Source organism: Rhinolophus sinicus, linkage group LG16 (genome assembly GCF_036562045.2).
Source record: "Rhinolophus sinicus isolate RSC01 linkage group LG16, ASM3656204v1, whole genome shotgun sequence".
Lineage (NCBI taxonomy): Eukaryota > Metazoa > Chordata > Mammalia > Chiroptera > Rhinolophidae > Rhinolophus > Rhinolophus sinicus.
In genome coordinates, this window is record NC_133765.1 from 5134705 (window position 1) to 5161699 (window position 26995).

General features: G+C 39.2%; 1 long non-coding RNA gene across 1 annotated transcript in view; it reads left to right on the forward strand.

The window, feature by feature from the left end:
* Positions 1-17882, forward strand: part of LOC141569158 (uncharacterized) — a 53964-nt gene extending 36082 nt beyond the window's left edge. The window contains exon 2 of the long non-coding RNA XR_012492586.1: positions 12966-17882. This is a non-coding gene — a long non-coding RNA (uncharacterized LOC141569158). The remainder of the gene's footprint in view (positions 1-12965) is intronic.
* The last annotated feature ends 9113 nt before the right edge of the window (positions 17883-26995 follow it).

The window sequence follows — 26995 nt, forward strand, 5'->3', positions numbered from 1 at the left end:
AAAGATACACACAGACTGAAAGTAAAGGGATAGAAAAATATATTTTACACAAATGGAAACAAGAAAAAAAGCTGGGGTAGCAATACATATATCAGACAAAATAAGCTTTAAAATGAAGAATATATTAAAAGACAAAGAAGAACATTGTACAATAAAGGGATCAATCCAACAAGAGAACATCACCCTATTATGCCCCTAACAAAGGAGCACCTAAATATATAAAGCAAATATTGACTGACATAAACACAGAGATCAGCACTAACACAATCATAATAGGGGACTTTAACCACACTGACACCAATGGACAGATCTTCCAGACAGAAAATCAACATGGAAACAGTGGCCTTAAATGACACACTAGACTGCATAGATTTAGTTGATATTTTTAGAGCATTTCACCCCAAAGCATCAGAATATGCATTCTTTTAAAGTGTACATGGGACATTTTCCAAGACAGACCACATGTTAGGCCACAACACAAGTCTCAATAAATTTAAGAAGATTGAAATAATATCAAGCGTCTTCTCTGACTACAGTGCTATGACACTAGAAACCAATTACAAGAAGAAAACCAGAAATCACACAAGCATGCGGAGGCTGAATAACATGTTACTAAATAATGAATGGGTCAACAATGAAATCAAGGAACAAATCAAAAGATACCTTGAGAAAAACAAAAATGAAAACACAACAACCAAATATCTATGGGATGCAGTAAAGGCAGCCCTAAGAGGGAAATTAACAGCAATGTAGGCCTACCTAAGAAACAAGAAAAATCTCAAATTAATACTCTATCTTTACACCTAAGGGAACTGGAAAAGAACAGCGAAATAGGCCTAAAGTGAGTACAAGGAAGGAAATAATAAAAATCAGAGTGGAAATAAATGAAATAGAGACTAACAACAACAACAACAAAACACAAAAGATTAATGAAATCAAGGGCTAGGTTTTTGAAAAGATAAACAAAATTGACAAACCTTTAACCAGACTCATCAAGAAAACAAGAGAGAGGACCCAAATAAATAAAATCAGAAATGAAAGAAGAGAAGGAACAATTGACACCACAGAAATACAAAAAAAATTTAAGAAAATACTATGAGCAGCAATATGCCAACAAATTAAACAATCTGGAACAAATGGATAAATTCCTAGAAGCATACAATTTTCCAAGGCTAAATCAAGAAGAAACAGAAAATCTGAACAGACCAACTACTACCACTTGAAATTGAATCAGAAATCAACAAGCTCCAAACAAGCAAAAGTACTGGACCAGATGGCTTCACAGGTTAATTTTACCAAACATTCAAGAAAAAAAAAAAAATTAACACCTATTCTTATCAAACTATTCCAAAAATCCAGAAGGAGGGAAGGCTCCCAAGATCATTTCATGAGGCCACCATTACCCTGATTCCAAAACCAAACAAAGACATTACAAAAACAGAAAACTATAGGCCGATATCCCTAATGAATATAGATGCAAAAATCCTCTACAAAATATTAGCAAACCAAATTCAGCAATACATTAAAAAGATCATACACCACAATCAAGTGGGATTGATTCCTGGTATGCAAGGAGGGTTCAATATCTGTAAATCAATTAACATGATAAACCACATAAACAAAATGAAAAACAAAAATTACATGGTCATATCAATAGATGCAGAAAGAGCATATGACAAAATCCAGCATCTATTTGTGATAAAAACTCTCAGCAAAGTGGGAATAGAGAGAACATATCTCAACATAATGAAGGCCACATATGACAAACCAGTAGCTAATAACATCAATGGGGAAGAGTTAAAAGTACTCCTCTTAATATCAGGAACAAGACAAGGATGCTCACTTTCACCACTTTTATTCAACATAGTACCGGAAGTTCTAGACACAGCAATCAGACAAGAAAAAGAAATAAAAGGCATCCAAATTGGAAAGGAAGAAGTAAAATTGTCATTATTTGCAGATGACATGATACTATATAGAGAGCCCCAAAGATTCCACCAAAAAAATATTAGAACTGATAAATGAATTTAGTAAAGTAGCAGGATACAAAATTAATATTCAGAAATTGGTTGCATTTTTATACACCACTAATGAACCATCAGAAAAAGAAATTTAAAAAACAATCCCATTTATAACTGCATAAGAAAACATAAAATACTTAGGAATAAATTTAACCAAGGAAGGACAAGACCTGTACTCAGGAAATTATACGACATTGAAGAGAAAAATTGAAGATACAAATAAATGGAAACATATACCATGCTCATGGATAGGGAGAATTTAGTTAAAATGTCCATACTACCCAAAGCAATCTATAGATTCAATGCAATCCCTATCAAAATACCAGTGGTATTTTTCACAGAACTAGAACGAATAATCCAAAAATGTATATGGAACCATAAAATACGACAAATAGCCACAGCAATCCTGAGAAATAAGAACAAAGCTGGAGGTATCACGCTACCTAATATCAAACTATACTACAAGGCAGTAGTCATCAAAACACCATGATATTGGCATAAAAATAGACACATAGATCAATGGAACAGAATAGAGAGCCCAGAAATAAATCCACACCTATATGGTCATTTAATCTATGACAAAGGAAGCAATAATTTACATTGGGGTAAAAACAGTCTATTCAATAAATGGTGCTGGGAAAACTGGGCAGATACATACAAAAAAATGAAATTGGACCAACTGCTTACACCATATATAAGAATAAGCTCACAATGGGTTAAATACTTAAATGTGAGACCCAAAACCATAAAACTCCTAGAAGAAAATATAGAAAGTAAACTCTCAGACATTACCCTCAGTAATATTTTTGCTGAAATATACCTTGGGCAAGGGATACAAAAGAAAAAATAAACAAGTGGGACTACATTAAACTAAAACGTTTTTGCACAGCAAAGAAAACCATCAACAAATTGAAAAGATATCTTACTGAATGAGAAAAGATACACCTGATAAGGGATTAATATCCAAAAATTTTTAAAAACTCATACAACTCAACACTAAAAAAACAAACAATCCAATTAACAAAAGGGCAGAAGACTTGAATAGACATTTCTCCAAAGAGAAATGCCAACACGGATGGCCAATAGACATATGAAAAGATGCTCAATGTCACTAATCATCAGAGAAATGCAAATAAAACACACAGTGAGATACCACCTCACTCCTGTCAGAATGGCTGTCATCAGTACATCAACAAACAAGTGTTGGCAAGTCTGTGGAGAAAAGGGAGCCCTCACGTACTGTTGGTGGGATTGCAAATTGGTAGTCACTATGGAAAACAGTATGGAGGTTCCTCAAAAAATTAAAAACAGAACTACCTTATGACCCAGCAATTCCACTCCTGATGATTTATCCAAAGAAATCCAAAACACTAATATGCATCCCTATATTTACTGCAATGCCTTTCAAAATAGCCAAGATATGGAAACAAGTGAAATGCCCATCAATAGACAATTGGATAAAGAAATTGTGGTACATTTATACAATGGAGTATTGCTCTGCCATAAAAAAAAAAAAGAAATTTATCATTTGCAACAACATGGATGGACCTAGAGGATATTACACTAACTGAAATAAGTCAGACTGAGAAAGACAAATACCATATGATCTCTCTTATATGGGGAATCTAAAGAACAGAAAAACCGAACAAGCAAAACAGAAATAGACTCATAGATACAGAGAACAAAGATTCTAATGGAGAACAGATACAGAGAATAAACCTAGGTTGCTAGATTGGAGGGGGTTGGGGAGATGGGTGAGAAAGGTGAAGGGATTAGGAAGTACAAACTGGTAGTCACAAAGCAGTCATGGGAATGTAAATACAGTATGGGGAATACAGTCAATAATGGTGTAAAAACTATGTATGGTGTCAGGTGGGTACTAGACTTATCGAGGGGATCACTTCATAAATTATGTAAATGCGTAACCACTGCACTTTACGCCTAAAACTAATATAAAATATTATTGAATGTCAACTGCGGTTATATACTAGGGGTGCCAAAAAAATGTATACAAGTGGACACTTTGGTCAATGTTGCTCAAGCAGTAGTTTGCCATGATCAAAAGTGTCTGGACACTTTGAGCAGCTCTTGTAATTACAAAAGTCAAATGTGACTTGTATTCATATTTTGTTATCGGTATATATTATTACAATTTTAATAGTTTTCCTTTCTTAAAATGTGTAAAAATTTTTTTTGGCACTACATTTATATATATATATATATATATATATATATATATATATATATATATATATATATATATATAATGTATATATTCATGGGATGTGAAGTACAACATAGGGAACATAGTCAATGGTATGGTAATAGCTATGTCCGGTGTCAGAGGGGTAGTAGACTTGTCGGGGTTATCACTTTCTGACATGTGTAAATGTCTAATAATTATGTTGTTTTGTACACCTGAAACTAATTTTAAAAATACTTTAGAAAGGGTGTGGGGTAAGCTTTTCAAAAGCAGAAGTGGCTTTGAAAATGTTCCCTTGCCTAAGCAGGCTGCTCCCAAGTCTCCTTAAATAATTGTTTTTGAAGGACAAATAAAAATCTTAAACCCTAGCCATCTCAATGAATAAACTTATTTCCACTGTTATAAATTAATAGGTTTCTATTAGGTCTCTGTTTGTATCTATACGTGTATGTATGTCTACCTCTAGAGGACATTATTAAAATTGGTTTATAAAATGAGATTTGTTTAAATGACTTAAAGAAATTGTGCTTATACAAAGTGAGAAATATAATAGAAGCAAACCCAATTGCCTTTTAGGATTATGTGATCTGGGAAATTATTTAATATTAAAGCTAATTTAAGTTTTTTTGTTTAATTAAACAGGCATGTCTTTAGAATTATCGACATCCTACAGGACAGTCCCCATCATACAAAATTATCTGTCCCCAAAGAGTAATAGTGCTGAGGTTGACATGCTGTTCTATGACAAATGTTCTCAAAGTGGGGTGCTCAGACCGGCAATTTTGGCATCACCTGGAATTTGGTTGACATGCAGATCCTCAGGCACCTCTCCAGACCTACTGAATCAGAAATTTGGGGCATGGGCCCAGTAATCCATGTTTCCATGAGCTCTCCATGTGACTGTGCTGTACAGTAAGGTTTATGCTCTATGGAAGTAAGAGCGTATGACATGGAACCACCTGATCCTTTTCAGTTCTGCAGGACAGCAGGAAGGAGGAGCAAACGTCAGAGGAAAGGAGCCATGCTGCCATTTTGCTGCTTTCTCCTCCATGGGCTTTGACTGCGAGGTGCGGCTTGTGGTGGAGCAGTGAAGGAAGTGCCGAACAGGAAGCTCTTGCCCTACAAACTCTGTGGACTATGGAGGCTCTTGTCCACATGGGTGTTGCTGGGCCCCTGGAATTTATGGATACAAGGGATGAACTGATGATTTTGACTCTGGGGGCTGGCTGGAGACTGGCTGCAGCCCACTGTATAACTGGCGTAACCCCGGCTCCCACTGGAACTCACAGAACCTCTGAGGTCCGGCTGTGATTCCTTCTAGTCTTGGCTTGGAAGCTTCTTCAGTAGCCCTTGATGCAGTGCCAACTTACCCCACTGGTGACCCACCTTCCAAGCTCCCGAGAATCCTGTCAGCTAATCCCAAGGCCTGTTTACAAGGTGCTGGGATTTGCAGAGGCTTGAAAAAGTGAAGCACCCTAGTTCTTCCCTCTGCCTGCCCATGCTGTGCCACCAAGTTGATTCACCCCAAGAACTTAGATGGCTCTCTGTCCTTTGCTATGGCTCTGAAGGGTTGCAGCCACACATAGGAGGACCAGGAGTAGAACAGGGAATAAACAAGAGCTGTGAATCAGGTGCCAAAGATGGTAACCAGGAGGTGGGTAAAGAATGGTAAAGCAATGAGAGGCACTGGATAGGGCAGTTGGTTGGCACAAGTCTCAAAGAAGCAGGTTTTCACCTGAGTATCAAACAAGCATTAAGGAGTAAAAGGAAAATACTTTTTTTTTTCACACTGAAAATACAAAGCACATGTGAACTGCCTGCCATTTCCTTCATTACCTTTTATATTTTGTTTGATTTCTTGGAAATATATTTGTTTCAGGTTTACATTTGTGGGGTCAAGTACTCTGAGCATTTTCTCATTTTTTTCAACATTTTATTTGGTGATCAAACAGCTTTTATTGTAGCAATATGATAAAGGTATACACTGAGTACAATTTATTTTTTTGTAAGTATCAGAAACAGACAGGTTAGCTAATTTATACAAGAAGAGAAATGTACTGGCAGGTTGGGAAGAGGATGGTGGACCCAAAGCAAGGCTTGGGATAAACAGAGAAGCCAATAGTTCCAGCGACTTAGGTGTCAGGACTGGTAGGTTACTCACAAGCCCACTCTTGACGTGACTCAGCTCAATGAATTTCCTACTTTGTGTCACACCACTCAAGGTTCAATATCCTGGAAAAGACAGTCTGATTGGTCTATTACATGCCACAGTTGTAGGTGGGGAGGAAGAGCAGCTTATCAGTCCCACTAAGATTCTAAGGAAGGGAGCATGGAGCAAGAGAGTCTGGGCACGTAGACACCAGACACCCACTATCTGCAGGCACAGAAAGGCTGCAACACTCTCACCTATTGGGACTGGGCCACGCATTCCCTGACTATGGCAACCTGAGAAAGGGTCCTGAAAAAAGTGCCTTGGAATTACCAAAAATGACAGTATGAGACTCAGGAGCATCACTTTGTAAATTATATAAATGTCCAACCAGTACGTTGTACACCTGAAACTAATATACTATTGTATGTCACCTGTAATTGAAAAATAAAAATAATAATAATTTTTTAAAAGAGCAGTAGGAAATATAAGTTGCAGAAAAGTCAAGTAGTGGAGGATGTTGGGACCTTGGTTTACAATGAGACAGGGATCCAGAAAGTACAGTGGAAATGTCCAGAAGGAAGGGAGGCTGAGGGAGTTGGGTTAAGGCTGTTAGAGGAGTTGGCTGTTATGTCATCCTAAAATGGGAGGAGAGGAGTGGAGCTGTGATAGGTATAAGAGAAAATCTGGCTATCATGTAAGGGCAGTGAGGAAGGGCTCAGTTCCTGGGAAATAATGCACATTCTGCCTTCTTTATCCCTATCGCAACTAAAAAGATCCAAAAAGATTGTCCCAGATGCTGCAGATTACCCCCCAGAACATCCTACCTAGAAGAGAATAGTCCGTGAACTGGATCTCTGGCCAGCTTTATATTCCTCAAACACAATGATCTGTCAAGAACATGGGGATGCCATGCGATTCAAATTCTGCCTCTGAGACAAGGCAGAGTCCAAGCAAAGTGGACTGGGAGGTGGGAGGCGCAATGGGGGGAGTTCACCTTATTTGATCCAAGTTGAAGCCAGGGTCCTGGAAGGTAGAGGGTCTCCTGGGACCTATATTCCAGTAGCGTCCCAGGTTTTGTCCACTGATGAATATTACTCCTTTCATCCAGCCCTGAAAAAGATTAGAATTGGAGATTCAAGACCTGAGTTCTAGAGGCAAAGATATAAGGGGTGAAGATACACACACACACCCCTCATATACCATGAACACACCAGATCATATACCTAGCCATACTCACACAGAATGGATTACCAACTATGGCCCCAGGTGGGAAGTAATCTGGAGAGTTCTGTGCTACTGCCCCAGGCCTGGTGTTGGCTCAACATGCAGGCCTCACCAAGGAGGAAACTGTATCATCTCCCTGTATTTGCCCAAAGTCAGGGAAGGGCATTTTCATTTACCATAAGGTATCCATCAGAACACACTAGGCCCAAAACGTAGGGAGAGTTGTAGAATTTCAGGTGGGGCAGGAAGTGTGCACTGGACTCTCATCTACAACATCCCCAACACAGGTTGGGAGCTCAGAATCTCAATATCTTGGATTATGTCTGGGGACTAGTGGATCACACTCACTAAATTCCTGTGGATTCTACAGCTGTCCATACTAGAGCACACTTCTCATGTCTCTGTCACATTTGCTCATCTTCCACCCCAACACCCTAGTCAACAGGGAATGGCCACCTCCCAGACAGCTGCGGAGGGGCTGAATTCCCTGGAGCCCAGATTTGCTTACAAAGGGCAGGGCCCATGCACTTTGAGAAAAAGATTCTTTTAGGAGGGGAGGTTGGGGGCACATGGGCAGGGGAGAAATGTCACTAACCTCCAGTTTTATGAAGGTGTCTCGGGTAATTACCAGTTCTCAGAATACTGAGGAAGAAGGCAGGACCCTGAGGTTGGAATAAGACTGGTTTCCAGATGTTGGAAATGTGCCTATGAGTGTCAAACACCAGTGGAAAGGTCAGGCCCTTCTTTATGTGTCAGTTGTGACTTTTGAGGTAAGTCTCTTTTCTGCGAGAGCCAGGTGTCTCTCCTCTAGCACAGGCATATGCCATTCAGGGTGCACGATGCAGTAAATAAAACAGCTGATCAGGAGTTGGGTGAATGAGGGGATGGCACCATTCTACGCCAGACAACTACAAAACTTGGGTTCGTTTCCTTCAACCTTCTGGATCTTGATCTCTTATCTGAAAACCAAAGGGGTTAGTCTGAGCTCCTTTCCATCTCTAAATAGCTACCATCTTTGGCCAATCACCTTGAGTCAATGGCCTGGTACCTACCTTCGTAGGAATTTAGTGCTCATCTCCAGACTATAGATTTTAATCTTCTTAATGGAGAATTGTTCAGATAGATATCCCCAGTTAAACCTGTAGAAGAGGGAAGAAAGGGAACATGAAAAAAGCGGAAAGGATGCAGAGATGCAAATGGGCTATGAACAGGGCTCCCCCTGAAGGAGGATGCTTTCCTGGTCTCATTAGATAGAAGGTTTCTGCAAAGACCTACACAGATTCTTCCTTCTGGGTGCATATGTACCTCTTAGAGTGGTACCCATATTCCATATTAACAGTGCATAAGTCACTGCAATTCCTGCCCAGTCTCCCCAGCAGAGTGGCTCAAGCTAAATTTAACTCTTAAATAGGTCAAAGCACTTGCAGCAGGAGAAGGAAAATGTGTGGGACTCTGTGCCCAGGAATCCAGGGGAAGACCAAGGAAATGACAGGACACAGGCACTGAGCTCCAAAGAAGGAAAAATCAAAGTTCCAAGGGAGAGACTAAATATTTTATCCTCCAAGGGCATTTCCACAGCTTTCTTCAAAACCCTCCCAGAAGAGGAGCGGCATTGCGCTGGCTTGGTAATTAGAGAACACACTCTGGGAACCCTGGGGGAAAGGCAGCATCATCCTTTCCCATCAAAGCGTGCCTTGGTTATAGTTTCTACACAGATGTCTCATTGGTTGGGAGGGTCTGCTCTCTTCCAAACCATATATCTGGCCATAACTTTTCTCAGCCCAGGGATAAGAGTAACAAGAATTTGGTGCCTCAAGAGCTCAAGCTTCTCCCACCTTTTCTCTCATTATTGATATCCTTCCCATAGGCGAGTCAGCCCTGATTCTCCACCGGGATCTTCAATGTCAGGGAATTCTTGTAAGCCTGTCCAAAACAGACCAGCCAGAGTGGGGACCACGCAGGCACTTTTCTGTAGACCTTCTAGGTCTCCCATGAAACTAAGATTAGGTATAAGCAGGGTGATTGTCGGAGAACAGGCCTATAGACCTCCAGCTCTGGGTCAAGCCAACCCTTTGGGTTCCAGGTCCCTGCCACGTCCCCTTTCTGAGCCTTTCAGAAAATAAGAGTGACTTGCATATTTTACCAGAGACTCTATCAAAGATGGTGACAACCCAGAGTTTTTTGAGCAGCAAATAGCCAACGTGGAAATGTTCTGCTCACCCAAAGCATGTACAACTGTACCTCAGAGATAAACACAGCTATCCTTCCTCCCTGGCTGGCTCCTAAGCGAGGCAATGCCAAGCGCAGTAGAAGAGAAATAGGCTATCAGGGGGCCAGACCACACATACAATTGAGCGCAGGGCCTAGGAAGGCAGTAGAACTATTAGTCCATTAACACTGGATTATATACATTTTTCCTGGGAACTGTCAGTTGATTAGTGGAATGACCCAGGACTCCTATATACTTCTTATCCAAAAACACCTGGTAAAGAAAAAGGAAACCACAATTAGGTCCTCATAAGGAAAAGGGGAAGAAGGGCTTGGAAAAGCAAAGAAAATGGCAAGTTCTATGGGAATGATTAATGCGTTGTCTCCCAGAATATTACAAGCTGACCATGAGTTCACAAAAAAAGAGCGTGTTTAAAGCTATACAGTCATTAGATGGTTAAGGCAAAGTTCAGAGAAGAATGGATTAATACTAAATCTGGGCCCTGGCTTCACTGTAGGGCAAGAGGGAAAGAAAGAAATTTTAACCTGCAGAGGAAAAAAGAATGGTAGAGAATGAATGAATATTGTGAAAGAAATAATGGCGAAAAGGGAGGCAGGGGAGCTCTAGGTACAGCAGGTATCTGCCACTTTGCTCACAAGCATTCACCTCTATAATCGAGCCAATCTTCCAGGTTGCCCCAGATTCTCATCTGGAAAGGCTGCTGCTACCACTATGTCTGATTTTAGGGATGACCTGAATGTAAATCCATTTCTTTTCTATTACCTACTATATCACTTCAGCCACAGATTAAGCCACCCAGCAAACTCTCTGCTCTGACCAGGCAGGACCAGAGAAGGATACATAATTTCCCCCTTAGATTATTCGAGTTGGATCACAATTTTCAAATGAAGTTTGACTAGGAAACCATAAAAATTAAAATCCACAAGTATTAAAAACACAAATGTTTTATATTTTATATGAAATGTTCAGCAAGCTACTGCTATCGTAGGTCTAAGGTATGTAAACATTCCTGGGGAGGGCACTCACTAAGCCCTTATGGGAGTTGATGGTGTTTCTTAAGGAGACGTGGGAAGAGCTTTAGAAGGCCCTGTGCTACTGTGCAGCGTCCCTAACATTTACATAGCGCATTACAGTTGACTCTTCTCATTTATTTTTCAAAATACCCATCTAGTAAACACCCATCTAAAATATTTATTATAAATGAAGAAACTTCAGAGAAGTTAAATGACTTTCAGAGGATATTTGACTAGAAAGTAGCAGAACCGAGGTTAAAGGCTTCATAATCTCACTCCAAGCTGAGCTGTTTTCTCCAGTTCTTCGTGAAATTGTCCTGCTCTTTATGCTCTCTATGTGGTTTGTATCTTCTAAGGCTTCAAGTACGCCTTTATGGCTGCAGCCTTTCCCTTCTCTTTAACTGCAGACCCATATTTCTTGCTTTTTGCTGGGCACTTGTCTTCACTTAAATGTATGTTTCTTGACTTAAACTCATGTCCAACACTAAATTCATTAGCTTCCTAAATAAACCTCATATTATATTCCTCACATCAGTTCATAGACTCCAGGCCTCCCAACTTGAAAATGCTGCTTCTATCCTCCCCTGATCCTTCCTTCGCACCTTACGTTCATCTGGCCCCTGTATGTGCAACATTGCACAGTTGATCTTCTTTTAAAATCTTTGCTGTCATTGCCTTAGAATCATCTTTGTATCTTGCTTCTACAATTGTTAGAACCCCATAGGTCATCTCCCTCTGCCAGGTAGCTACGTTTATCCTCTTCCTTGCTAAATTAAATCCCTCCCTCACAGTGCCATCAGAGTTTTCTTACCCAGGTAAAAATCTCATCACCCCACTTCCCCACTTACAATCTTCCATTGATTTCCCCAGTCACCTATCATCACATCTGTGAAATAGCCTGGATACTGCTGTTGGTTAGGATGTGTTTCCTTTTTTGTGCTTCCATAGCAGTCCATCCACATCTCCATGTTTGCTATTATGGAGTGTTCTAATAATTTCCTTGTGTAACTGTCTATTTGAGTTGCTCAGTGGCTAGGGTTATATCTTAACCTAGCTGACCCCTGCCCCAGGGGAATATTTAGTCAGTCAGTAGGTGTTCAGTTATGATTTTAGAGTATATAAACCTTGTAAGTAGACTCTAATCAGCTTAAAATGCGAATCCTGTGTGCTATATAAATTGACATTTATGTGTTTTTTACTCTCTTAAATTTCAATTCCACAATACAGTGTTGTCAACTATAGTCACTATGTTATGCATTAGATCCTCACACCTTATTTACCTTATAAGTGAAAGTTTATACCTCTTCCTTATTTCCCGACTCCCCCCAGCCTCTGGTAACCACTATAACCACTATTCTACTATGTTTCATGAGTCTTCTTCTTTTTTTTTTTTTTTTGGTAAGAATCCACATATAAATAATACCACATGGTATTTGTTATTTGTCGTTCACAGCCTGGCTTATTTCCCTTAGCATAATGCTCTCCAGGTTTATTTATATTGTCACAAATGACAGATGTCCTTCCTTTTTAAGGCTGAATATATTCATATACATTTTCTTTATCCATTATTATACACTCATGCTTTTTACTTGGCTACTGCGAATAATACTGCTATGAACATGGGATTATAGACACCTCTTCAGGATAATGATTTTGTTTCCTCTGCATATATACCCAGAAATGATTGTTTCCTCTGCTGGATCATATGGTAGTTCTATTTTTAATTTCTTGATGAACCTCCATACTGTTTTCCACAGTGGTTGTACCAGGTTACATTCCCACCAACAGTATATAAGGATTGTCTTTTCTCCACATCTTATACTTATAATAGTCTATTTTACTAGAAACAATTTAACTCCACATACTAAAGCTCTACAATTTTACTCGCACCATCTTTTATGTTTTTTATGTCACAATTTGTATCTTTCTGCCCTGTGTATCTGTTAACAAATTACACTTACAGTTATTATTATTATTTGTGTCTTTTAACCTTCATATTAGAGTTATAAGTGATTTACCCATCACCATTACAACAGTAGAGTATTCTGAACTTAATTATATATTTATCTTTACCAGTGAGATTTACATTTTCCTGTTACTAATTAGCATCCTTTTATTTCAGCTTGAAAAACTCTAGGTCAGCCTGGTGGCTCAGGTGGTTGGAGAACCGTGCTCCTAATGCCGAGGTCGCTGGTTCGATTCCCACGTGGGCCAGTGAGCTGCGCCCTCTACAGCTAAGACAGTGAACAACAGCTCTCCCTGGAGCTGGGCTGCCGTGAACTGCCACCGGCTGCTGCGTGCTGTGGTGGTCTCCTGCGTGCCGCCATGAGTGGCCAGTGGCCAGTGTGAGTGGCCAGCAGCCAGTGTGAGAGGCCGGCAGCCAGAGTGAGCGGCCGTGGGCTACCATGTGCTGCCATAAGTAGCAGGCAGCCAGTGTGAGGGCCGGCAGCTGGCGAGAGCTGCTGTGAGCTGCAGTGAGCGGCCGACCAGACAGAGGCAACCGACTGCCTCAGCCAGAGGGAGTGCAAGGCTCATAATACCAGCATGGGCCACGGAGCTGTGTCCTACACAACTAGACTGAGAAACAATGCTGTGAACCGGAGGCGGGGGTAGAAGAAGGGGGAAAAAAAGGAAAACACAAAAAGGTGCACTTCAGGCAGAGGAAAATGATAAAGGAGATAAAGATCAAAGATGCAGAGAGGAGGAAAATGCAACAAAACTAAATTTTGTGGGTAAATCTAAATGCCACTTATATAAATAATAAAATAAGAATGTCTTGGGGATGTAAAGTATATATAGCATAAAGAAATGACAAAAGCACCTAACATAGAGGAAGGGAAATGCATTGAAACTCTTCTTATGTGCTTTCTTTGCCCTGGAATTGGCAAACATATTATCTTATATTAGACATTAATAATTCAAGGATAAATACAATCTCTATGGCCAATTCTAAAAGAAACACGTATAGTCAGTTAGTAGAGGAGAAAATAGAATAAAATTACTCAGTCAATCCTAAAGAAGAGAAAAAGGACCATTGAACAAGTAGAAAAAAGAAAAAGAAAATAACAAGATGATGATTTAAATGCAAATATCAGCAATTATATTAAATGTAAACAAACCAAATACCTCATTTAAAAAGACAAGAATGTTCATACTGGATAACAAAAACAAATTATATACTTCTTACAAGGTATGTACCTTAAATATATGGACACAGAAAAATTGAAAATAAAAAAGAGAAAAGTATGTACTTTACAACCAATCAAAAGAGAGCTGTGATATCCACAGAAAGGAAAAATATTTTAACATCACTCTTTGCCTTACATTAGAGTCACGTATGTAGTTTCCAATCCCCTATTTAGGATGTAAATGCATAGGAAAGTTAAACTAGACCTTATTCATCTTCATATCCCATGGTACCATGCAAGCTGTAAGTACTTAGCATATGTTTGCACCACAAACTAAGTGAGAAAAGATGCATATAAATATGGAGGAAAATTAAAGGAGCACTTACCTTTTTAACATATGACATGTATCTTTTATCCAGATGATATGAACCATATTCATTTTCGACCTGCACAGCAATGATGGGGTCATCATTTTCATACTGAGGATCAGGAAAATGAGAGCTTGAGAGTGAGGTTACTGGTGGGGAAAGGCTGGATTTTCTCAACTTGCTGTTGCACACACATATTTAGTGTTCCATAAAAATAACATATATTCCTGAACTCAATTCCAAGTTACACTATAGTTCAGGCAATTTCTCCCACTCCACAGCCACCTTTAGGAAGTCAAATGTTCTTAGAGTCCTACCTTTAAGAACACTCCCTAAATAATTAACTCCCATCATTTTCCCCCTAATTCAATGCATTAAGCATGAGGCTTCAAACCTCCATTTCCACCCTTTCGACCTTAGCACCAGATAAATGAGTCAAGTGCCCTTCACCCTATGCAAGCATTGCCTCACCCCGGGTGCTGGATCTCATCTCCTTCCCACTTATCAGGAACTTTCCTCTTTGGGGAACCCCTGTGTCTTCTGAATCTCACCTCCTTCTCTATTAAACCCTTCCCATCATCATTTAAATTGACTCAAAGTCCTATGTTAAAAATAACTTGCGTGGACCACTTTCCCCTCTAGTTACCACCCCTCTTGTCCTATCACCTTAGACAAACTCTGAAATATTTTATGGATTCACTCTTGATTCCGTTTCCTCTCATTTACTTTTCACTCACTGCAGTCTCACTTCTACTCTTTCTATTCCATCCAAATTACTAACATTGACATTCTCTTTACTAAATTCAAACTATAAATTTTAACACTAATTTAATTTCTCTCTCAGTAACATCTGACACACTTGGCTATCTTCTCCTTCTTGAAACCCTCTGTTCTGCTGTCTTCTGTAACATATTCTCTCCAAGTTTCTGGCCTGTCCTTCTGGTCACTCATCCTCAGTCTCCTTTGTGAGATCCGTTTGTCCTACCCACCTTTTAAGTACTGATGTCTCTAATGGTCTATATTAATCCCAACTTGGTGCTGAATCACATACTCTCTGCTCTCTCAATTATGCCCTCTTGCAACTATCTTTTCATTTTTCCCTTCCCACTCATTCCTTTCTATTGACGTTAACATGCTCAATTACCTCTTGTTTTATGAGTATCTCCAGTCCAGCTGTCATGTTTTCTCTGCATGTCTTGCACCTGCCCCATCATAGTCAAGTTTCATTGTGCCCACTTCTATACCTCAACCTACTTTTGGAGATACATGGGTAACCATGAGGTATCCCTCTCAGCACGTAGAAATAAAAAAATAATAGTGTTGACCTCTAAGAATTAAACTTTGTGCCTATAATGCAAGTAAGAATCTGGGCAACACCCAGAACTACATGCAAGTATGTGCACATCAAAAACTGATTTATTATGACCTAGGAGAAACTTTTAGTGACAGAGTTGAAATGGGAGCATATTTAGCAAGCAAGGAATAACTGACTGTATTGTACCCTGATAGGGGAGAAAGAGGACACGAAGCCTACAGGAGTGTTTCTCAAAACCTTAAATCTCATCTTCTGCTGACAAACATTTAAAAACTTTTTCAAAACTAGCTTTTCTCAGGGTACTGGATGGCTCAGTTGGTTAGAGCGCGAGCTCTGAACAACAGGGTTGCCAGTTCGATTCCCACATGGATCAGTGAGCTGCACCCTCCACAACTAGATTGAAGACAACAAGCTGCCGCTGAGCTGCCAGAGGGGCGGCTGGATGGCTCAGTGGGTTAGAGCGTGAGCTCTCAACAACAAGGTTGCCGGTTCAATTCCCACATGGGATGGTGGGCTGCGCCCCCTGCAACTAAATATTGAAAACGGCGACTGGACTTGGAGCTGAACTGTGCCCTCCACAACTGGATTGAAGGACAACGACTTGGAGCTGATGGGCCCTGAAGAAACACACGATTCCTCAATATTCCCCAATAAAAAAACAAACCCAGCTTTTCTCTTCCCCCTTCCCATCCATCCAATGAGGAATCCAACAGATTACATAATAGAAAAGTAAAGAGGAAAGATCCATAAATTGACAGTACCTGGGATTGTTTAAAGCAAGAGACCCTGAGCCTAAGAAATACACCTGAAAGTTCTAAAAGAAGGGCACTCATTTGCAAGTGTTGATTCATAAGGCCATAATAAAATACTTTTGAGAAGGCCCAACCTCCACAGGCCCTGATTTTGTGCCTACAAAGAACCTTCAGATTATTAATTTAACTTTCCTGGAGTTTCAAGACTGAGAAACCCTGATTTGGGGATGAGCACTTGTTCAACACTGCCCAGCAGAACTTTCTGTGATGATGGAAATGTTCTCTATTTGCCTTGTCCAGTATGGTAGCAGCCACCCACGTGTGACTATTGAGCACATGAAATGTCAGGTGTGAATGAGGAACTGAATTTTTAACTTTATTTAATTTAAGTGTGAAATAGCCACATTGGACAACACAGCTCTAGTCTCTGTAAAGGACTAGCTCTTCTCTCCCCCAAGTGGCACACTGATTTGTGTTCTTCAGTCACTTAGTAGTTTTAGTTGCTTCCGAGTCTGATTAACTCTGGGACACTCACAATGTCAGGAACCAACTCTGTCCCTACTCTATAGTCACTCTATGTGCAGCCTTCTCTGACCATGTACAAGCCTGTCATTGCCTCCATTCAATCTACAATAAGATCTCCTTCAAACGATTACCGTGAGGATGAAGTATGCTAGGTAAATGTTAACTGCCTAGCACAGAGCTTGATTCCTAATAGATGTTATATATTTGTTTTTTCCCTCTGATCCTCTTCTACCTAGTGTACGAGGTCTGACAATTAAGTTTGCAAACTTGTTGCAATGATGTTGCTAATCTTCTTGATATCAGAGGGATTATTCATTATGAATTTGTACCAACTGGACAAACAGTTAACCAAGGTTACCATTTGGAAGTGCTGAAAAGGCTGCGTGAAAAAGTGAGACGACCTGAACTTTTAGCCAACAATTCATGGTCTTGCATCACTTCAGTGCACCAGCTCACACGGCACTGTCTGTGAGGGAGTTTTTAGCCAGTAAACAAATAACTGTATTGGAACACCCTCCCTGCTCACCTGATCTGGTCCCCAGTGACTTCTTTCTTTATCCAAAGATAAAGGAAATATTGAAAGGAAGACATTTTGATGCCATTCAGGACATCAAGGGTAATACAACGACAGCTCTGATGGCCATTCCAGAAAAAGAGTTCCAAAATTGCTTTCAAGGGTGTATTAGGCACTGGCATTGGTGCATAGCTTCCCAAGGGGAGTACTTCGAAGGTGACTGTAGTGATTTTCAGCAATGTGGTATGTAGCACTTTTTCTAGGATGAGTTCGGAAACTTAGTTGTCTGACCTCGTATAGTCCTTTTTATAGTTTCCAGCCATTTTAGAAATATAGTGTCATGCTATTTATTTCTACTTAAATGAGTACATATGACATGGTTTCATTGCACAGGAGGTATATTAAAAATCAAATAAATTGCAACTTCTACAAAATTACTGATCTGAAGTGATTTATATAATCTATTATCTGTGAAAGACTGACAAGTAACTAGCAGTTAAATTGAGATATTTGGAAGACATTCCCCATTTATGGTGATGGAAAGCAAAGAAATAATGGAGAAGATAAAACAAAAATATACTGTGTGTGGTTCCAAGCACACAGCCAAGAAAAAGGCATCCAGTTGGGCAGTCGATGAGGAAAAGGCACAAAAGTAAGGCAAACCTGGTATTTCTTAAATAAGGAATTGGAGTTAGCTGTTACATAAGTTTCCTGCTTCTGAGTGATAGAAAGCAGGCTAGCCCTATCTAGGCAATCAATTCACACAATTACTTTCCTTAGAGATGGAGAATTGGGTTTTACCTGAAGTAGTGCTATCCTGGAAATCAGTTCATCAAAATATCAATTCACTGCTTTAGTGAAGACCTTGTAAGTTGTTCTCAGCTTCATTTTTGGATCCTGGAGTAACCAGCTAGGATTGAAAAGGCAAGACTCACACTTTGGATAAGACACAGCAATAAGAAATGTTCAAGCATATGAGGCTGGAAAACACGTCCAAATTTGCTCAGCCACACTGGAACAGTAATATTGTGAGATTTTAATCCACCTTTAAGAAAAGCAGTCTGTGTTCCAATTACAAATAGCTCAGCACCTTCGCCACTACCTCTTTCCTCAAAATACAAATGAGGTTTGTATTATCATGAAATGATCTAGAGCAGGGATAGTCAAACTGCAGCCCACAGGCCAAATCAGAGCCACTGTCTATTTTTACAAATGAAGTTTTATTGGAACACATGTGTTTACCTATTATCACAGCTGTGTTCCTACCACAACAGCAGGACTGAGTAGGCACCACAGAGATTGTATGTGGTCCTCAAAGCTGAAAATATTTGTTATCTGACCTTTTACAGAAAAAGTTTGCCAACCCCTAATCTGGAGTGAGATTATTATAAAGCTGTTTTAAAGATTTTTTTAAATGTTCTTTACTGGAATGTTATTCAGCCATGAAAAAGGAATGGAGAACTGATACAAGCTAAAACATGGATGACCCTTGAAAACATTATGCTGAGGGAAATAAGCCAGACACAAAAGGTCATATATTGTATGATCCCATTTATATGAAATATTTGCCAGAATAGGCAAATCCATAGAAAATTAAAGCAAATTAGTGGTTGCCAGGGACCAGGGGTGAGGAGGAATGGGGAGTAACTAGACATGGAGTTTCCCTTTTGGGTGATAAAAAAAATTCTGGAACTAAATTGTTGTTATGGCTATTCAACATTTGTGATGTATTTAATTGCCACAAAATTGCACACTTTTAAATTGTAAATTTTCTGTTATGTGTATTTTACTACAATAAAAAGTGATCAGAAGCCAAAAAAATGGGGGGGGGGATACTTTCTAAAAAGAGATAATTGAGGGGGTGGCCAGTTAGCTCAGTTGGTTAGAGTGCAGTGCTCTTAACAATAAGGTTGCTAGTTCGATCACCACATGGGCCACTGTGAGCTGCGCCCTCCAGAACTAAATTGAAAAAACTACTTGACTTGGAGCTTATGGGTCCTGGAAAAACACACTTAAAATAAATAAAAGTTTATTAAAAAAAAGAGAGAGATATATAATTGACCCAATTTCTTGCCAGTTGTACTGACACCACAAAAACTAGAACTTATAAAGATATTGTTTAAGTGGTAGCCATTAATTTTTATTTTTTAAAAGGTATTCTATCTCATTTGCACTGCAGAGATGAGATGGGGTTTATAACAAACAAATACTATATAATTTCCAATATTTTAAAGTTCATTTTCTATGACATTAAAGGAAAAAAAGTAATGCAATTGAAAAATGAACATAGAAAACCAAGCAAAACACTTTGTTGTAACTTACATCTGAATGTACCTGGGGCCCACATGGAGCCATGGCCAGGGCCTCAGAGCACAATTCACCTGGGCAGGCCTCCGAGGTCTAAGTCACTGACACTGTAGGGGCCTGGACACAGAATGACCCAAAGCCCGTCCCTGGAAGCCATGGATATAAAAGTCCTGAAGGGTGAAGCAATAAAGATAATTCCACATCAGAAGGTGAGGCCTGGAATCACTACTGTGTTTCTTTCCAATGTCTTTTCTGAGGTTAGAATGAGTGAAACTCCCAGCCTGGTCTACAAAAGTCCTAGTAGGAGACCAGACACAGACGGTGAAGGAGCCCTTCACTCAGGAAGAAATGGGCTCAGTCAAGGCATCAGAGACCAGGACATTGAAGCAAAAGTCCAGAAATACCATGTTTCCCTGAAAATAAGATCTAGCTGGACCATCAGCTCTAATGAGTCCTTTGGCACAAAAATTAATATAAGACCCAGTGTATATTATATTATATTATATTATATTATATTATATTATATTATATTATATTAACCCGGTCTTATAATAAAATAACACCAGGTCTTATATTAATTTTTGCTCCAAAAGACGCATTACAGCTAATGGTACGGCTAGGTCTTATTTTCAGGGAAACACAGTACTAAACCAGACACCATGCTTCCCTCCTAAATTTACTGTCCTGCATCTCCTGTCTCCATGAGCAGCACTACCATGCAAGAAAACCACCTAAGGCAGACACTTTCAAATCATCCTTGCTCTTCTTTCTTCCTCAACTCCTATTTTCAGTCAGTCACCAAATCACGTTTATACCTCCTTCCTACTTAAGATTTTCAAACGTGGGCCGGCCCGGTGGCTCAGGTGGTTGGAGCGCAGTGCTCCTACCAAGCACGGAAGTCACTGGGCTCTATTCCCACATGGGTCAGTGAGCTGCGCCCTCTACAGCTAAGATTGTGAACAACAGCTCTCCCTGGAGCTGAGTTGCCGTGGGCTGCTGAGTGCTGCCGTGGGCTGCCCAATGACTGGTGACCAACTGCCTCAGCCAGGGGGGAGCGCAAGGCTCATAATACCAGCATGGGCCACGGAGCTGTGTCCTACACAACTAGGCAGAGAAACAATGGCTTGAACCAGAGTGGAGGGGGGAGGCGGAAGAAGGGGGAAAAATAAAATAAATAAATAAACAAAAAATAAAAAAAGATTTTCAAACATGAAACTCTTAATTCCTAGTGCTACCACACTGGTTAAAGAACTCACCAAAGACATTACAATTATTTTCTAACTGCTTTCCTTCCTTCATTCATACCTTCTTTCAATGTTTCCTCAGTCACTGTCAATAATATCGCCATCAACAACAAAAATAAGAGCTAATTTTTACCTTGTATCAGCATCAGGCACTTCAGCTCAATTTATTCTTTTATTTTATTTGACAACTCTATGAGATAGGTATCCAGATAGTCTCCATTTTACAGATTAGAAATTAAAAGCTTAAAGGAGTCAGAGCTTTCTCCAGGTCACATTTTTAGTGAATGGAAGAGCTTACAGTACAATCAGACAAAATACCTCCAAAAATAAATCTTAAGTACTATGTTACTCTATCTCTTAGAAATACTGCTGGCACAATCTTTCTAAATGCAAATATGAGCTTCCCAAATTAAAATTCTTCAAATGAAGTGCCTTCAGAATAGATGCCAAATCCTGTAGCAAGCCACGATGTATAAAACCAGAATGTATTCAACTATCCCTCCAGCTTTATTTTCTGATAGTTCTACTGGAAACTAGTAGGAGAACCAGAGAGCATTATTTGCAGTTCCCAGAAAATATAATGTGTGGCAGAAAGTTAAACATCAAATCCATTCCCTTTTCTTCCTAAGCAAGTGCTCAGCTACATTTCCCAGCCTCCTGAGCATTTAGCTGTGGCTACGTGACTGACTTCAAGCCAACAGCATGTGAACGGAGGGACTGTGTTCCAATCCCCAAAAGAGATTCCCCATGCTCTTTCTTTCACTTCTGACTTGATGCAGAAAAACATCGTGGTTTGGAAGCTATGTGATGAAGATGGTGAAGCCATAAAATACAAAGACCCTGAATTATTTCTTAGAAGACAGGTACATGCATACCAGGAATACCTAGTTTAGATTTTACTTCAATGAAAGTAAATCTTTATTGTTAAAAGGTTGAGGCTGAGATGCCCATCGGTAGATGACTGGATTAAGAAACTGTGGTACATTTATACAATGGAGTATTACGCAGCCATAAAGAAGAAAGAAATCTTACCATTTGCAACAAGATGGATGGACCTAGAGAACATTACGTTAAGTGAAATAAGTCAGACAGAGAAAGACAAATACCATATGGTCTCACTTATGTGTTGAATCTAAAGAAAAGAATAAGTGAATTACAACTAATCAGAAACTGTTTTGGAGACATAGAGGAAAAACTGAGGGTTGCTAGATGGGCGAGGGGGTGGGGATAAGGGGGAAGGTGAGGGGTTTAGAAAATAGTCAGTAACCACAAGATGGCCACGGGGTTTTGAAAATTAATTTGGGGAATGTAATCAATAATGTTGTAAAGACTTTGTAGAGTTTTAAAAAAGCTGTTTAGCAGTTATTTTGTCTTTAGAATATATTGTGTTGGTGCAAAAGTCATTGCGGTTTAAAAGGTTAAAAATAATTGCAAAAACCGCAATGACTTTTGCACCAATCTAATATCTCACTAAGAACACAGTCATTACTGTATCACTTGAAATAGTCTCTTTTTGTGGATATATTATCAATTTTATATATAACTAGATCTATTTGCTAAAAAAAAAAAAGTTGAGCCTTACTTGTTACAGCAACTAACGTCACCTTAATTAAGTTACAATGTTTTCTCACATCTCTGACTTTGCCCTTGCTGGACCCTCTGACTAAAATACTATTCAGCCTCCTCTAGTTAACTCCTATTCAATATTCTAATTTATCTCAGCTGTAACTTCACCATTGTCTTCCCTGACCTGTTGCCCTAGTTTGGGTTGTGTGTCCTTAGTAAGTTGTTATTTGCCTCCCTCCCTAGAGAACCCTTATTTTTGACAGTACTAAGTATATTATCTGTCCATCTATAGCACCAAAGATAATGTCTGAACTATAGCAGATAACTAATACATATTTTTGAATAAACAGTTACTCTACCATGCCATGTCTTAGAAACCCTGTAAACTACTGCCCAGAAATCTCCTCTTATAACTAAGACAGCAGGTTCCTCATGATTGATTCACACTGTAACACTCTGGATGCACAATTTCTAAATCAAACTGTGAGTAAAATGTACCACAGACACTAAGGTTTAGACTCTACTGCAAATAACAGAATCACTGCTCAAGAGAATTTCAATCCAGGGAGCAAAATTACCTGAGTTTGCTAAGGTTCTCAAAGCAGAAAGTTAGGTGCCCCTTATTGTTCATCTGACCCCACAGAGTCAAACCCCTGTCTCTAAACCACAGAAACAGGCTACTTAAACATTAAGACATACTTCAAATCCAGATTTCCAATAAAATAAAACTAGCTTCTTGTTGGCTCATGAAGGTTCCAGGAAACATGCCTACAATGAAAAAAAAAAAGAGGAATATAAAAACCTTTCCTTTATTTACCCTGATTCCATGTTGACTCCTTTAGTTTCAACATAGCACTGGGGCTACCTCCACTATCAAGAAGGCTAAAGATTTCAATAGCCAAAGCTCTATGTGTATGTGTGCACTGTGTATTAGCTCCAAATTTTCCTCCCTCAAATGCCCAGCAAAGATCCAAGCAGTCAATATATTTTCATGATTCTGAATTCCAGGTAAGACAGATGTGTATGTAATTTCCTCTGGGATGCAACCTCAAATATTAAAAATGCTCATAAAACCATAAAAAGTTTAAATCCACATCTTTAAAGTAAAAAAAGGAAAAGCATTAACCATAACACAGAAACCAAAAGGGGCTGAAAATGTATAGGGCTGAATTACACAATATTATTTAAATGAATAAAATAAAATCCAGCAAGAAGTAATATAAGATTCATAATACCCAACATCCATTAAAAAATTACTAGGCATGCAAAGAAACAGAAAAATATGATGCATAATGAGAAAAAAAATCAAGTAATAGAAACAAACCTAGAAATTATATATAGAATGCTAGCAGAAGAATATTTAAAAGGCATAAAAAGTACATATGATATCTTTAATAACTAAAGGAAAGCATGACCATGAGGAAAAAAATGGAAGACATAAAAAAACGGAACTTCTAAATTTTAAAAATGTAATATTTGAAATTGAAAACACTCTGGATATTATTAACAACAGAAAATAAAAAATATACTGGTTGAGACTAATAAAAGTAGACCTAGCAGAATAAAAGATCGAAGAACTTTTAGAACAAAAGAGAGTCAAGATGGCAGAGTATGAAAATCCTTCCCACTGACATGCAAACAGCAACCAAGGCTCAACTACAACAGGAGGGCACACACAACCCACATAAGGGACACACCTAGAGCGCCCAGCACAGGTGACCAGGGAGACTGCACAACTGGGCCCCACAGGACACCTACTACATAAGGCCACTCTACAAAGACCAGGAGACATAGAAGCCCTATTTTATATGTAGAAACAAACACAAAGAGGCAGCCAAAATGGGGAGAAAAAGAAAGATGTCCCAAATAAAAGAACAGAAAAAAGCTCCAGAAAAAGAACTAAACAAAATGGAGACAAGCAATCTATCAGACGCAGATTCAAAACAGATGCAGGTTCAAAACATGGTTATGAGGTTGCTAAATGATCTCAGGGAGAACTTCAACAAAGAGATTGTAAACATAAAAACAGAGATAGAAAACATTTTTAAAAAACAGAAATAAAGAATACAATAACTGACATGAAGAATACAAATACATTAGAGGGAATCAACCATAGATTAGATGAAGCAGAGGATCAAATCAGCAATCTAGAAGATAAGGTAGCAGAAAACACCTGAACAGAACTGCAAAAAGAAAAAATAGAATCCAAAAAAAATGAGGATAATCTAAGGGGCCTCTGGGACAACATCAAGCATACCAACATTTGCATCATAGGGGTACCAGAAGGAGGAGAGAGAGAGCAAGGAATTGAAAACCTATTTGAAGAAATAATGATAGAAAACTTCCCTAATCTGGGGATGGAAACAGACATCATATGTCATTAGGGAATTGTAAATTAAAACAAGAGTGAAATACCACTACACACCTATTAGAATGGCTAAAGTCCAGAACACTGACAATGCCAAAAGCTGGTGAGACTGAAGCAACAGAAATTTTCACTCATTGCTAGTAGGAATGCAAAATGGTACAGCCACTTTGGAAGACAGTTTCACAGTTTCTTACAAAACTAAACATACTCTTACCATATAATCTCCAGTATTTACCCAAATGAGTTAAAAACATATGTCCACTCAAAAACCTACACACCGATGTGTATAGCAGCTTTATTCATAATTGCCCAAACTCAAAAGGAACCAAGATGTCCTTCAGCAGGTACAAATGGATAAATAAATGTGGTACATCCAGACAATGGACAAGTATTCAACACTAAAACAAATGAACTATCAAGCCATGAAAACACACGAAGGGAACTTAAATGCATATTACTAAGTGAAAGAAGCCAATCCAAAACGGCCACATACTGTATGATTCCAACTATATGACCTTCAGGAAAAGGCAAAACTATGGAGACAGTAAAAAGATCATTGGTTGCCAGGGGTTAGCGGGGAAGAAGGGACAAACAGGTGGAGAACAGAGGATTTCTAGGGTAGTGAAACTACTTTTTATGATACTTTAATGGTAGATATATGTAATTATACATTTGTCCAAACCCACAGAATTTACAATACCAAGATTGAACTGTAATGTAAACTATGGGCCTTGGGTGATTATGATGTGTCCGTGTAGGTTCATCGACTATCACAAATGTATCACTTTAGTAAGGGATACTGATGCTGAGGGAGGCTCTGGGGGACAGGGACCAAGGGGCAGATGGAAAATCTCTGTGCCTTCCTCTCAATTTTATTGTAAATCTAAAGCTTCTCTAAAAATTGTCTTTTTTATATTAAAACACTAAAAAAAAGAAAACAAAAAATGAAGAAAAATTTTAAAGCAGGCAGAGAAGTGATGTATAAACTATAGGGGAACCCCACTTGGAATTACAGTCACTCATGAGACATGGAATGCAACCACATTTTATGGAGGCCAGAGGAAGTAGCACAATATTTTTCAAGTGTTGAAAGAAAAAAATGTCCAAGTTCAAGGAAAACTTATTTCCCTTTAGTCACACAACACTTCTAACACCAGATATGTAGGTTTTTCCACACTAAGCATTTCTCCAACTCTAAGCAGGTACCAACCGGGTGTTCTACAATTTAACTCAGCTCTGACGCTAACTGCTCAGAGTTAGCACAGAACCCCCAGTCCCACATGCCCCCCACCCCGCTCCTCCATTTCAGATGCTAGTTTCAGGTTGTCACCTGCACTTTCTGATTGACTGGCTACAAATCAAAGTTTCCCATGACTTCACATTTGATAACCTGCTAGAACTGCTCAAAGAACTCTGGGAAACACATACTTAGGTTTACTGATTTATTACAAAGGATACAACTCAGGAAAAACTAGATGGAAGAGATGCATAGGGCCGGGTATGGGGAAAAGGCATGAAGCTTCCATGCCCTCACTGGGCTCACCACTCTCCAGCACCTCAATGTGTTTACCAACCTGGAAGCTCCCTGAACCCTTTCAGTTAAGGTTTTTATGGAGGCTTCATTATGTAGGCATGACTGATGAAATCACTGGCCATTGGTAATTAACTCAAACTCCAGCCCCTATCCCTCCCTTCCCAGAGGTCAAAACTCCCTGCACTATATGCTCAATATTGCTGTGAACCTAAAACTCTAAAAAAAATAATAATGTGTATTATTTTTAAAAGAAATTCTCCAATTCCTCAAAGAAACTAGAGAAAAAGATATATTGTCCTCTAAGGAGCATCGATTAAATGGAGAGCTGGCTTTACAAAGACAATGAAAGCCAGAAGGCAGTGGCATGTCTTCAGGGTGCTGAAAGAAAACAACTGCCAACCTAGAATTTCATCCCAGTGAAAATATTCCTCAGAAATCAAAGGGAAATGAAGACATTTTCAGATAAACAAAAGCTGAGAACTTTGTCACCAGCAAATCTACAGTACAGAAAATTCATTCAGGAAAATAATA